We start from the raw sequence: 13,879 nt of genomic DNA, 5'->3' as shown, positions 1-13,879 counted from the left end.
ACCAACATCTGCCATCATACGAGATGTACTACTTGGTTTAGAAACCTTGAAGCCAATGAAGTCTACAGCAGCAAGGGAGATGAGACAGGTTTTGGATGGACTGACTGATTTTGCTCGGCGAATGAGAGAACTTGGTCAAGAAAGGGAATTGGATTCATTCATGACAATTGAAATTGCCAGCAGAAAGATCGATTCTGGAATTTATTACGAATATATGCGGCAATCAAAATGTCATAATCAGACATTAGCAGAATTGATATACGGAGAGAAACAGAAGCTAGAGAGCGTCGAGAACATCCCCATTCCCTGAGTGATAATACTAACAAGTCAGTTGTAAACTATTTTAGAGACAAAAGCTCAGAAGGTGAAGAATCCTTGGCTACATTGGTTGATGATGAGAGGGCTTGCCCCTTTTGCATAGATAAAACTCATTTGATCATTAAATATCCTATCTTTATATAAAAAACCAAGGAAGAAAGACAAAGGATGATTGTGAGCAGTAAGAGATGTTTCTTTTGTTTTAGAGCCAACCACAACGCAATCAATTGTACACGCCCGGATAAGAAACGCTGTGTAGATTGCCAACTTTATCATCATCGATTTATAGCCTGCCCATCATACAGAAATAAAGTACAGCCAAGGACTTTTTCTGGGTTGGAAAGTTCACAGGCGGGAGGTACTTCTGCTTTGAACGCGAATCTAACTCTGTCGGGAGGTGCTTCTGAGTGCAACATTGGTCATGCACGGGAGGTTGCTTCAGATGCAGATGCAACATTCAACATAGTAGGGACCCTGAACTCAAGCCAGGAAGGAAAAATTCATCGACGCTACTCTCCTACAACGTATGTAGAACTGCAAGATGTTGAGAAAAAAAAGGCATCGCGTGGTTGCATTTATTGATACAGGTGCTGATACAACATTGCTTAAGTTATCCACAGCCAAGCATTTTGGCTTGCAAGGTGAACCATTCAAGTTTCGATATGGAGTAGCTGGAGGAGGTATTGCTGAGGAAAGCAGTGCCAAGTTTTCTATCCAAATTAGACCAGTAAATGGAATTAAGTCATACAATGTAATTGCAATTGGAATTGAGAAACCAGCCCATAACAGTCCTGCAGTTGGAGAGGATATTTTTTATGAGTATCCTCATCTGAACGCTGCCAAGGGAACGTTACCCACAGATGAAGCAGAAATTGATATCATCATTGGTTATGACTATTATTTCCTTACAATGCCAGTTGAGAGATTAAAAGACTCTGTCTCTCCTGAATCATCTCCAGTTACCGTCAGAAGTATCTTGGGGTGGACCATTTTTGGAGGGAATATTCCAAAACCCAAACCACATGCTGCATTCAGGGTCCAGTTTTTGAGTCATTTGGAGGATTTGCAGAAATTATATACATCTAAAGCTGTTGGTGTCAAACCAACAACATTGTGTGTTTGCTCAGATAGGGAAATAGCAGAATCTAGAGTTCATAAAACATTGTCGAAATAAGCTTTGCTTTAATGCGGATGGTTGCATGACTGTGGAAATGCCTTGGAAGCCTGGTTTCCCTGAAGCATTGGAGTGTAACAAGCCTCAAGCAGAAATAAGACTTATGAGCCAAGAAAAAAGATTAATTAAGAATGGAACTTTTGATGAATATAGCGAAGAAATCCAGAAATTAATTGACAGTTGCTTTGTCAGGGAATTATATCCAGAGGAGTCCAGAGATGAGGGATGGTACTTACAACATCATGCTGTATATCAACTACACAAATCAACAAAGGTTCGCATTGTATGGAATTCTGCTGCTAGGTTCAATGGCTTGTGTTTGAATGATGGATTTTACAAAGGGCCAGATTTCTTGAACTCTCTTCTGTATTGCCTTCTTCACTGGAGAATGAAAAGCATAGGCATTGGAGGTGATGTTCAAAAAATGTTTAATCAAATACTTATGGCTGAAAAGGATCAGAGATATCACCGGTTTGTATGGCTTTTGGTTTATCTTCTCCAATTCGTCACTGGCAGTGGCTGCGCCTTCCTTTTGGGGATAAACCAGCACCAGACATAGCTATGATGGCTGTAAGCACTTTGGCTAGACTTGCTTTGCTTGTTTTACAAGTGGTTGGCAGGGTTAGTACCATGAATTTTTGGACCGATTCAGAAGTAGTGTTGGCCTAGGTTCGCTCTCCTGCCAGAACCTTTAAACCCTTTGTGTCAGCTAGAGTTCAGGAGATTCACGATGCTTTGCCAGGATTTTCAAAAGAATTTTGCTATGTTCCTTCACAATTGAATCCTGCCGATGCATTAACCAAGCCAATAAAGCCAAGTGAACTACAAGGATGGATCAATGGTCCCGATTTTCTTCTGAACAGTTCTCAAGATTGTGATTTTGGGGAACCGACATATGATTTTGAAAAGAAGCGTTGTATTGTTAAAGAGTACACACCAGAATCTCTTAAAAGGATCCAATTTGTTGGAATTTTGGCTGATGAGAGTTTTGAGGAAAGATTTACAGAACTCTCTTCGGACTGGAATAGACTTGTACGAATAACTGCTAACTGCCGCCGTTTGCTGTTACAACAAGACCCAGAAAACTATCAAAGTCATCTAGAACATAAAGAAATACAAGAAACAGAACTGGCTTTATTTTATGCAAGCCAGAAGTCTTTAAATAATGAAGATGAAGTTAATCATAAACAGATTAAAAGGCTTGACCCAAAGTTGGATGAAAAGGGCATTTTAAGAATTGGAGGCAGACTACATAAGCTCCATTTACCCTACGAGCAGAGGCATCCAGTTTTATTGGTAAGGAATTCTTCCCTAGCTGAAGCATTCGCTCAGATGATTCATCGATGTACACGTCATCAAGGATATAGAGTCGTAATTGCTTTAGCTTTTAAGCGTGGAGTTTACATTATTTGAGGAGCAAGATTATTTAAGGACATTGCTTTCAAGTGTTGTTTCTGCAGAACCAGACGTCGCCTATTGTTGGGCCAACAGATGGGGGAACTGCCAAGTTTCAGAGGTGAACCCAATATCCCCCCCCTTTAGCAGAGTTGCATTAGATTTCTTTGGCCCTATCAAAATAAATTTAACTCGTAATGCAAGCACTGAAGGAAGTATAATGATCATAACTTGCACCGTCACTCGTGTCATATCTCTTGAACTGGTCGACTCATTGTCTTCAGATGCTTTTCTCTGTGCTTGGAGAAGATTTACTTGTAATCATAGAATCCATCCAGTTTTGGCAGTAAGTGACAGAGGACGCAATTTCATAGGGGCTCAAGAGAAATTGCAAAAGTGGATAATTCTTGGAATGAGAGCCTAATAAAGGACAAGTTTGCAATTGCTGGGACAAAATTTGAGTGGAAATTCAACACACCTCACGCTTCTCATATGAATGGTGTTGTTGAATCATTGATTAGAAGCTGTAGAAGAGGTTTAGATACAGTAGCAGATTATTACCACAAGAAATTCAGTGCTTTGGAATGGCAAACAATACTGTCAGAGGTGAGGTACCTTGTTAATTCACGACCACTTTTCCCAAACGGACCAGATCCTCTTGAGTCCCCAACTATAACCGGCAATGACTTACTGTTTCCCCACGGGCAACCTTCAGTTCTACAACCATATACCGGTAACGAAGTGAACTTGAGAAGCATGGTAGTGGTAGCTCAACAGAGAATTCAGATATTTTGGGAGACTTGGATTCGTTATATGCCTCCTCAGCTAGTACAAAGATCGAAATGGTTTCATCCCAAAAAGAATCTTCAAGTTGGTGATTTGGTTCTTCTTCTGGAACCAGGCCTAAAGGGAGGTGTCGCTCCTAGGGGACTGTGGAGGCGTGGTCTTGTTGAGAGGATTCATCCCGGAAAAGATGGACTTGTTCGAAGAGTTACTGTTCGAACAGTGGAGAATGGAAAGGTGATTTACTAGGAGAGACCCATTCATAAACTCTGCTTAATTGCTACGGTACAAGAGCTTCAACATGGATTCTAAGGTAAGGCAGATAAAGATGCTCAAAATTAAATTAGTAGAATTTAATTTACCAAACGGATTTGGTATCTCTCTATATGTATATGTTTGAAAGTCCTTTAAATTATTGTGGTTCATTGCATTCTCCACTAGGCGGGAGTGTAGCGGATTTCAAACGGTTGTTTGTGCTGTTTAAGTATTTATTACTCTAAAGATTTGGGTGTATGTAAATAATGTTTACCCTTAAACTAGCATTAATATGTTTACTGTCTATTTGCTAGTGGTTGCTTCCAGGCTGTTTAAAATTTAACGTTTAGTCTTTAGTAGCAAGGTCTGACTGACAGACCATAAGTGAATACGCTCTTGTTTAAATTTGGATAACTTTTTACCTATAGTCGGGTGGACTTTGTGAGTGATATTATTATTTACTGTATTAGTCACTATTAAGTAGTATTTTGTTGTATCTACTTTATTCTTTGCATTTAAATAGTTTTGTCTTTATTTTCGTTATACCATAAGCAGTTCGTATTTTGTCATTACTTTGTGCAGTTTTATTTGTCATTTATTTTGTGTTTTTTCTTCTTTGTAGACTTCACCGAATAAAGAAAATTGGTAGAAGTGGTTTTCCTTGACTTGTGGAATCTCATCGTTGTCTAAATTATATATATATATATATATATATATATATATATATATATATATATATATATATATATATATATATATATATATATATATATATATATATATATATATATATATATATATATATATATATATATATAGCATTTAGGTAAGAAAAAAGTAAAAACATCGTACGTACGTACTTTTTATATCTGTATATTAGGTCTCTGATCTCACCACACTTAACCAAAGAAGACAAATCACACCTGGCCTGGCGAGAGGCTATAGACATAAGAGGCACAACCACCCTGGCTTCAGTCCAAATCCCATCAATTCAAATATTACCTCCAGCTCTAGACCATTGCTCGCCATCAGCCTCGACTACCCGTCAAAAACTTAAGGAACAGGAAAATAGATAGTTTTGATAATGTGATATAAAGGCAGTTTTTTTTTCCTCTCTTTTTCCAATGCGACTTTCATTAACTACATTACGTGCAGGTTGAAAATAGATTTATATGGAAATAAAAACTAGTTTTCAACGTTATATACGATAAATTTCTTTTTATGTATTCAGATGCAAAACGTAACAAAACTGGTCATGTTTTTTTCTTTAAAAAGTCCATTCATTTTCACAAAATTTCAATTTCATTTTTTTTTTCTCAGGGTCGTATAAATGTATAGCTCAGAATAAAAAGTAACGTAATGTTGCTTTCGTAAACGCCACTGAGAACCTTGTATTAAGGCAGGTAGCGCGGGAAATCTAGTGAGCAGCGTTGTAGTATAGTTTGGTCCCTAGTAAGTGGTTTTCAACACTACTACTGCACCACGAGGCTGATGCATGAATCATGGTCTGTACTTGGCTTAACCCTAATATGTGTAAGAAGCTTTTGTATCCCTATAGCGATCGCAATACTTAAATTACCAAGTTTTGAGAGATATATGTCATGGACACTCTCACTAAAAGATCTTAGAGCCTTGTAGAGAGTCAAGCTTGACTTTGTGAAGAGTGGGATATTGTTTCCAGTCTATCACTGACAGTTAAAAGCATTCAATTCTTTTCCTATGTGCCTTCAGGCGATGTTTTGATCTAAGACAGTTTCAATAAAGCAGTTTTAACGTTTCGAGATGATTGAGAAACAATTAAGGACAGGGTGAGTTTACATTTCATAATCTTCGTAACTAGCCTAAAGAGATATTTCATCCAATGGATTTAAATGTCTAAATGCAGATAAGAGTGATTTTGCATATTTTTACTCTAGAGAACAGTTTGTCAGGAAATGGTGAAGCGTCTAGATCCTGTGTTTCTGGTTAAGCCCACAAGTAATGCATTAGACTCTAATGCATTACTTGTGAGCTTAACCAGAAACACAGGTTCTGGAGAGGGATGTCTCAACCTTCCGGACTCACCAGTGGTAGCTTATACAACCCCCCCTGGAGCCCCCCCAAGCGGCGGCGCGAGCCCTAAGCCACGCCCCCTTGGGCGGAGTTACCAGGGACGAGCGGGTTGACTCGGCAATGGAAGTCACATTTCTGAAGTTGACTTCGGCACAGAACGTTCTCCTCTTTTCCCTCCCGCTGCTCCCAACACATATTTGCTGGTTTTCATTATTCTGCTCTCAGCAACTAGAGTAATAAATATGGCTAGGCAAATTCTTACCTCCGTGGAGGTGCATCGGCTTAGCGACGACTCCAGCGAAGAGGAGAACGTAATCAGTAACGAAAAACGAACACAATCGACTGCAGGAAGTGATATGCCTTCAAATTCTGATATTGTTAATATGTTACTCCAACAGAATCAAACTCTCATGAAAATTATTCAGAAAAGGCAAGGTTTTAAATTCTGTTTACAACGAAAACGTCATATGGAAAGCAGCTGATTTAGACTCATGACGTCACAAATGCAAATGGCGGCCCCCATATGTAAGTTTGTTATGATTTGAATGGTTAGAGCAGGCATTTCCGAACATAGCGTAAGTAGCTTAAGCAAAGCATGTGCATGATTACAACATGAAATAATTGGAGAAAACAAACTAAATACTCCAATTTATATATATAACAAAATTATAACTAAGTATACAAAACAATTGCTAGCCTGACACATCAAAAGCACGCAGCTTAATAGGCTGTAGGCTAGACCACAGGTAAGTTAGGCCGTTCGAGTTTACATTTCTCACTTTAAACCTATCGACACTAGCCTAGGCCCTGGGGGGCGATCTGCTAAGGGTTACATATGAGGCAGGTCTAGATTATTAATAATAACAGATATAAACTTAACATTCACTTAAATATGGCACTGAATTAACCTAAAAGGGCTATTTGAGTCGTGAACCCCATTGCCTGACTTCAGCCTTCTAGGTCCGCTGCTGTCCATATTTACTATACCTGTTGAACAAACATTTAAATTAATCTATGGTAAATAAATCACTGATATTAAAACATTCATCTCGGCAGAAGTGGTTCACCTGCTAAGAAGAATGAGGCTCCCCCTCCTACTAAGCGCTCGAGACGATCACCTGAATTACCTAAAAGTGCAAATTTAGACCTCTTTTCTTTTACAATAATGAAGATGAAAGTGATTACGAGGATTTCAACCTTCTTACTTTCCATAAACCCATTCCTTCATATATTTCCACCAATTTCAAAGCTGAACCATCTTTTCATAGAGAAGGTAAAATTCAATAGAATAATTCACTAGTAACATTAACTTTCAGTGAAGGCCATAGTGATAACCGTGATAAATTCTTTGTTAGTAGTCAAAATAAGGAGTTCTCAGACTTTTTTAAATTAATTAATACTCCAAAGTTGAATTTCTGGCCTGAAGGTAAGGTATTTGATGACAACCACAAGAGAAAATTTTTTTATGACATAGAAAATATTAAAATGAGTATTTCTGCCTTTCAAGGGTATGCAGCACTGGCACACATTGTATACCCCTCCAAAGTAAATGACATTGAGTTTTTGTCCAAGATTATTATTGGTCCCCTAAGAAGGAGCATAGACCTCATACAAAATTTGATAAGAAATTTCAGAAGTAGAGCACTTCCTAGATACCTCAAGGAAGAGATAAGAGATCTTATAATCAAAGCAGACATTAAAGAAGTTTGGAATTTAACTGAAGACCAAAGATCAGCCATTGCTGCCTGCTTTCACAAGCGTCCCCTCCTCAGAGGAGGGGCAGCAAACTTCAGGGGTAGGAAATTCAACTTTGGGGGCAGATTTCAGGGAAGAAGGTTCAGTTTCCTCAAAGGTAACCCTAACTTTAGATTCAAGTCTCAGCCGGTTAGAAGAGGTAATAGGCGAGGTGGGTACAGGGCGGGGGGAGGTCACAAAATGGACAAGCTAATAGTTCAGGAGCGAGAGAAAAGAAAGACCCTAGAAATTCAGCCATGCTCCCCACCAGTTCAAAGAGATATTTTTTCAGCACCAGTATTCTATGCACCAATTGATAACGATGTTTACTCTGCACCAGTTAATAATGAGCTTTGCTCAGCACCAGTTAATGAGCTTTGCTCAGCACCAGTTAATGAGCTTTGCTCAGCACCAGTTAATAACGAGCTTTGCTCTGCACCAGTTAATGACGAGCTTTGCTCTGCACCAGTTAATAACGAGCTTTGCTCTGCACCAGACCACCATGACATGGGGCCAAATGCTGTAAATAAGGATAGAAGTCAAGAAACCTTGCCTTTGGCCTCAAACCCAATGAATAACTCCTCCCAGAGTCCCCCAGAGAATAGGATAAGTAAGTCATTACTAATGGATATTGATAGTTGGAGAAAGCTTCCTAATGCCTCTTTTGCTTGTAAAATCATCAATGAAGGGGTGAGAATTCCATTTAGTAATATACTAAAAGCCCAGAGGTCATTAAAAAGAACAGGTAAAGATAGATTTTATTCAATTAACAAGCGTAAAATATTGGAAATAGAATGTGACAGACTGCTAAAACTAGGAGTCATAGAGCAGATCCCCAGAACTTCCTTTTACTACTCCAACCACATATTTTATAAATTAAAACCAGATGGAACAGTACGACTAATCTTTGACATGAAGGTGCTCAACACCATGATTAAAAAACCTTCTTTTACCATGCTCAAGGCCAATACTATATTTCCCTATCTACATCTAAACTCTTGGGCCTGCAAACTAGATTTAAAAGATGCTTATTGGCACATTCCATTACATGCAAGTAGCCAGAAATTTCTAACCTTCACACTAGGTAAAAGGAAGTTCAAATGGACTGTGGTACCCTTTGGACTAAAGACAGCACCTTATATTTTTTCAAAGATAATGTACATGGTGATCAAGTATATTAAAACTTCATATAACATCTCAATATTCAATTATCTTGATGACATTCTTATATTAGCAAAAGATTACTTAAAATGTAAAAATCACATTGAGTTAGTCATTAAGATCTTGTCAGACTTAGGATGGAATATCTCACTTAAAAAATCTACAATTGAACCGACTCAAAGAATTGAATTTTTAGGAGTGCATTACAATTTGATTAAGAAAACTATGAATCCCAGTGGGAAAAACATAGAGAAGTGTGTCGAATTGGCCAAAGCTTTCTCCAACTCTGTTAAATCTGACCTTCATTCCTATTAAATGTTAATCGGAGCTTTAAATTTCAGTGCATCCTATACAAGCTTGGGAAGATTCCATCTTAAATATCTCCACAGATACCACAGTTATTTTAATTCAGGGTACAAAATCATTCCCCACACCTTCAAAAAATACCTAAAGCCATGGGAACAGAGACAAATGTACAGAGGGGTTAACATTCCAAAACCACAAATAGATGCAGAACTTTTCACGGACGCTTCCAACCAGGGTTGGGGAGGTGCATTAGTAATAGCGGGTAATATGCTCTCAATAAATGGAACTTGGACAAATGAAGAATCCTCCCTTTACATCAATGTAAGAGAGTTATTAGCTTGCTTCTATTCTTTGGAACACTTCACCACAAGGTTATACAACAAAGTAGTCTTAATACATGTTGATTCAAAGGTTACTAATTGTTGGCTAAGGAAACAGGGTAGTATCAGAAACAAGTTAGCTCATGAACTGGTCAGGAAAATACTTAGTACCATGAAGGATCACAACATACAGATAAATTCCAGATGGATCAGGGGAGTAAGTAACACCATTGCAGACTCACTTTCCAGGGACCTGGGTTCCATTCACACAGAAACTTCCCTCAGTGATAGTCTATTCTCCTTAATCTGCTCTGACTTCAATTTCACCCCGGAAATAGATCTGTTCTCAAATGGCTTCAATACTAAGTGCAAAAAGTTTTGTTCATCTCTTCCAAACCAAAAAGCCATCAGCAATAATGCACTTACGATTAGCTGGAAGGGATCAACACCTCTCTATGCCTTTCCACCAGGATTCTTACTACACAAAGTAGCTTTTAAAAGCTATAAAGAATGCAATAATAACATGCTTTTCTGCACCATATCGCAGGGGACAGAACCATGGATTCCATTAGTGAGGTCAGTCTCGAAGCAGCACAAACGATATACTGTGAAGATCGAAGACTACCAGATAGTCCTCAAGGATTGTATCTCACCCTCAGCAAAGCTCCAATCAACTTTGATCGCCTTCAAAATTTAAAGGACCACCTCCTTAATGTCTTTCCTCCTGAGGTTTGCTCCAAAATTTCTATCAGCTTGAGGGACAGCTCCTTGCACAAGTATGAAAACCTATATAACATTTTTGAAAGTTTCATTCACAAGGAGTATGGAAGAGACAACAAATTCCCCCTGTTAGCAATTATTTTATTTTTCAATCACCTTATAGACAGGGGACTGTCTTACAATACCCTGAAGAGCTACAGAGCCGCTTTAGGTCCTATCTTGTCAGGTTATTTCCCAGGTTACTGTCTTGCAGAAGATAAATATGTCAAAGCAATGATATCGGGAGTTAATAGAAGGAAGCCTAGCAATTCTCACCAGTTCCCTGGCTGGGATCTAGACAAAGTAATCTCGTTTCTCAACACCACGAGAGATAACTCTACCTTACTACTGACACAGAAAACCTTATTCCTAGTAGCCTTAGCTTGCCCTTTAAGAGCAAATCAATTTAACAATCTCTGCATTTCCAGGAGCACCTTCACCCCAGAACACATTGTCTTACGGAACCACCCTTCCTCCATGGCCAAGAACCAAAAGAACAACTACACGCCAGTAGAGATCAGCTTTAGGAAGCTTCCTAACAGACCAATTGAACTTCTATTTGGAATATACAAACAAAGTCTGTATGGAAAGAAACATAGACAGGAAAGACCACATATGGCTAGATGAACACTTCAAGATAATGTCTTTACAAAAAATGAGACAACTTTTTAGGGAGTGCATTTTCAGAGCCGACCCAAATGCAACTAAACAGTCAACTAATTTCTACTCTATAAGGGGTCAAGCTTCATCAAGACTGCTATACAATGGAGTATCTATACAAGAAATCATATCCAGAATGAATTGGAGAAGCGACTCTGTCTTCAGCTCTTACTATGCTCTCCTCGGCTTACAGGGAGCTTTCGATGCTGTGATCGCTGGACTTCATCTTCAAGCCCCCTGAAGCATCTGCCTAGCTACCACTGGTGAGTCCGGAAGGTTGAGACCTCCCTCTCCAGAACTGTAAGTTTACTTGTGAACGAAGGTTCTGGAGTGGGAGGTGAGACCTTCCAGACTTAAGGTCTGGGTCACCCTCCAACCCTTCCCCCATGAGCCGAGGAGACCATGTACTTAGGAGGGAATATTCTAACAAACTTCATAATCCAACAGAGTAGGTTATATATACAAGAACACACACATACAATCACTATTATTCCACAGAAAACAAACTAACTACAATCTTTCAATATTCATATCAACCAAGAGAGCACAAGAAGATTGAACTTACTAGTAAAAAGACCTTTGTGTCCAACAATTTGCACCTTCACAGTAATTCCTTCATAACTTGCACAGCCAAGGTAAGCTCAACCACTTCTGTGTATTTTTTTGTTCTATTACAACTTCAAAAATGTGACTTCCATTGCCTAGTCAACCCGCTCGTCCCTGGTAACTCCGACCAAGGGGGTGTGGTTTAGGGCTCGCGCTGCCGCTTGGGGGTGGGGGGGGGGGGGGGTTCCAGGGGGGGTGTATAAGCTACCACTGGTGAGTCCAGAAGGTCTCACCTCCCACTCCAGAACCTTCGTTCACAAGTAAACTTACAGATCTACAAGAATATAGATCTAGCTATGCTTGCTTAAGCTTTGATGAAAAATGGTGTTATGAAAGCAATTTCCAATGCTACGAGATAATTGAAGAATTAAGGACAGGATGAGACTGCATACCTATTTGAAATAGGCCTAAGGGAATATTTCAACCAATGGATTTTAATGTATAAATGCAGAAGAATATAGTGATTCGTAAAATATTTACTCAAGAGAAGTTTGTCGAAACTTTGACTAAGATGGTACTACGCCTCAAGAAACATATACAAAGTTAAACCTTGAGGATATGGTGAAGCTTGCAGAACATTACTTGTAGGCTTAACCAGAAATCCATGATCTACAAGAATATAGATAAAGTTATGCTCGAATACTACTTTAGGGATGGAAATATGAAGCTAGCATATGGAATTTTTATCATTATTATCATCATCATCTCTAACGCCTATTGACGCAAAGGGCCTCGGTTAAATTTTGCTAGTTGGCTCTATCTTGAGCTTCTAAATCAAACTTCTCCACTCATCATCTCTGACTTTCTGCTTTATAGACCTCAACTACGTAGGTTTGGTCTTCCAACTCTTATAGTGCCTTGTGGGGCCAAGTTAAAACTTTGATGAACTAATGTCTATTATGGAATACAAAGAACATGCCCAAACCATCTCCATCTACCCCTCGCTACATATGGCACTCGAGTAATCTCTCTTATAGTTTTATTACTAGGCCTATCCTGGCATTACACTCCCAATATTCTTCTGAGGTTTTTGTTCTCAAATCTACAAAATCTGTTGGATACTGATTCATTGTCATACTACGACTCATGTCAATAAAGTAACACCGATCTCACAAAACTAATATATATATATATATATATATATATATATATATATATATATATATATATATATATATATATATATATATATATATATATATATATATATATATATATATATATATATATATATATATACAGCTTGACTTTAAATGTAATTTCAAGTGATTTGATTTCCAAATTTCACCTTACCTAGCCATTGTCTGATTTGAATTTTTTCAATCTTTCATTTAATTCCAGTTCTAAAATCCCTGTGTTATAAATCATAGTTCCTGAATATTTAAATAATTCTACCTCATTAATCCTTTCTCCTTCCAATGATATTTCATCTTTCATTGCATATTCCATTTTCATCATCTCAGTTTTTTTTTTCCTTTTTTTTATCTTCAGCCTAACCTCAAGTGATATTTCATGCATTCGGGTGAGTAAGCATTATTTATCCAGTGGTGTTTTGCTAATAAGGAGAACGTCATCAGTATACCCTAAGTTAGCTAATTTCCTATTACCAATCTAGTTGAATCCTACTCCACCATTTCCAACTGTTCAATGTATTACAATTCCATTGGAAGCATAAATAATCTAGGTGACAGCATATTCCCTTGGAATACTCCACCTAAAATTAATTTAAGAGGACGCGACAAACATTAACTTCACTCTTGCTATGATCATGAACAGACTTAATAAAATTTACATATTCAAAAATAACTCCATAAAAACACAGGACTGTCCTCAAAATTTACCGGCGCACACTATCAAAGACATTTTCAAAGTCCACAAATGCCATCAATAGTGGATTTCTATATTCTACATTTTGCTGTACCATATGCCGTAAAATTAAAATTTGGTCAGTTCAACTTTTACCTTTAGAAATTCAGCTTGTTCATATCTCAGCTTTCCATCTATCTTTCTCTATAGTCTCTCTAGAATACGCATACTATATACAGTATTCTCATGACAACTAATATGAGTTTGATGCCTCTGCTTCTTCACGCAACATTCTGCAAAATAATATTTCAAGTATTATGGGATCATTCTTTTTTTGGCGAATATTCTCACAGCAGCTAATCCATCACATCCAGGGGCTTTTGATCTCTTGAATTTTTTAAGTATAGCTTCAACTTCAAGCACACTGAATTCATTCATGGGCACATTAAGGTCTTCCTCAGCTTAAGGTATACCAATCAAATTATTCCCTTAATACCTTTTGTTCAAGACCTCACTAAAGTGTTCCATCTAACGTTCCCTTACCTCAGCT

Source organism: Palaemon carinicauda, chromosome 8 (assembly GCF_036898095.1).
Source record: "Palaemon carinicauda isolate YSFRI2023 chromosome 8, ASM3689809v2, whole genome shotgun sequence".
Classification (NCBI taxonomy): domain Eukaryota; kingdom Metazoa; phylum Arthropoda; class Malacostraca; order Decapoda; family Palaemonidae; genus Palaemon; species Palaemon carinicauda.
The sequence above is the reverse complement of the archived record's forward strand: the minus strand, read 5'-3'. Positions refer to the sequence as shown.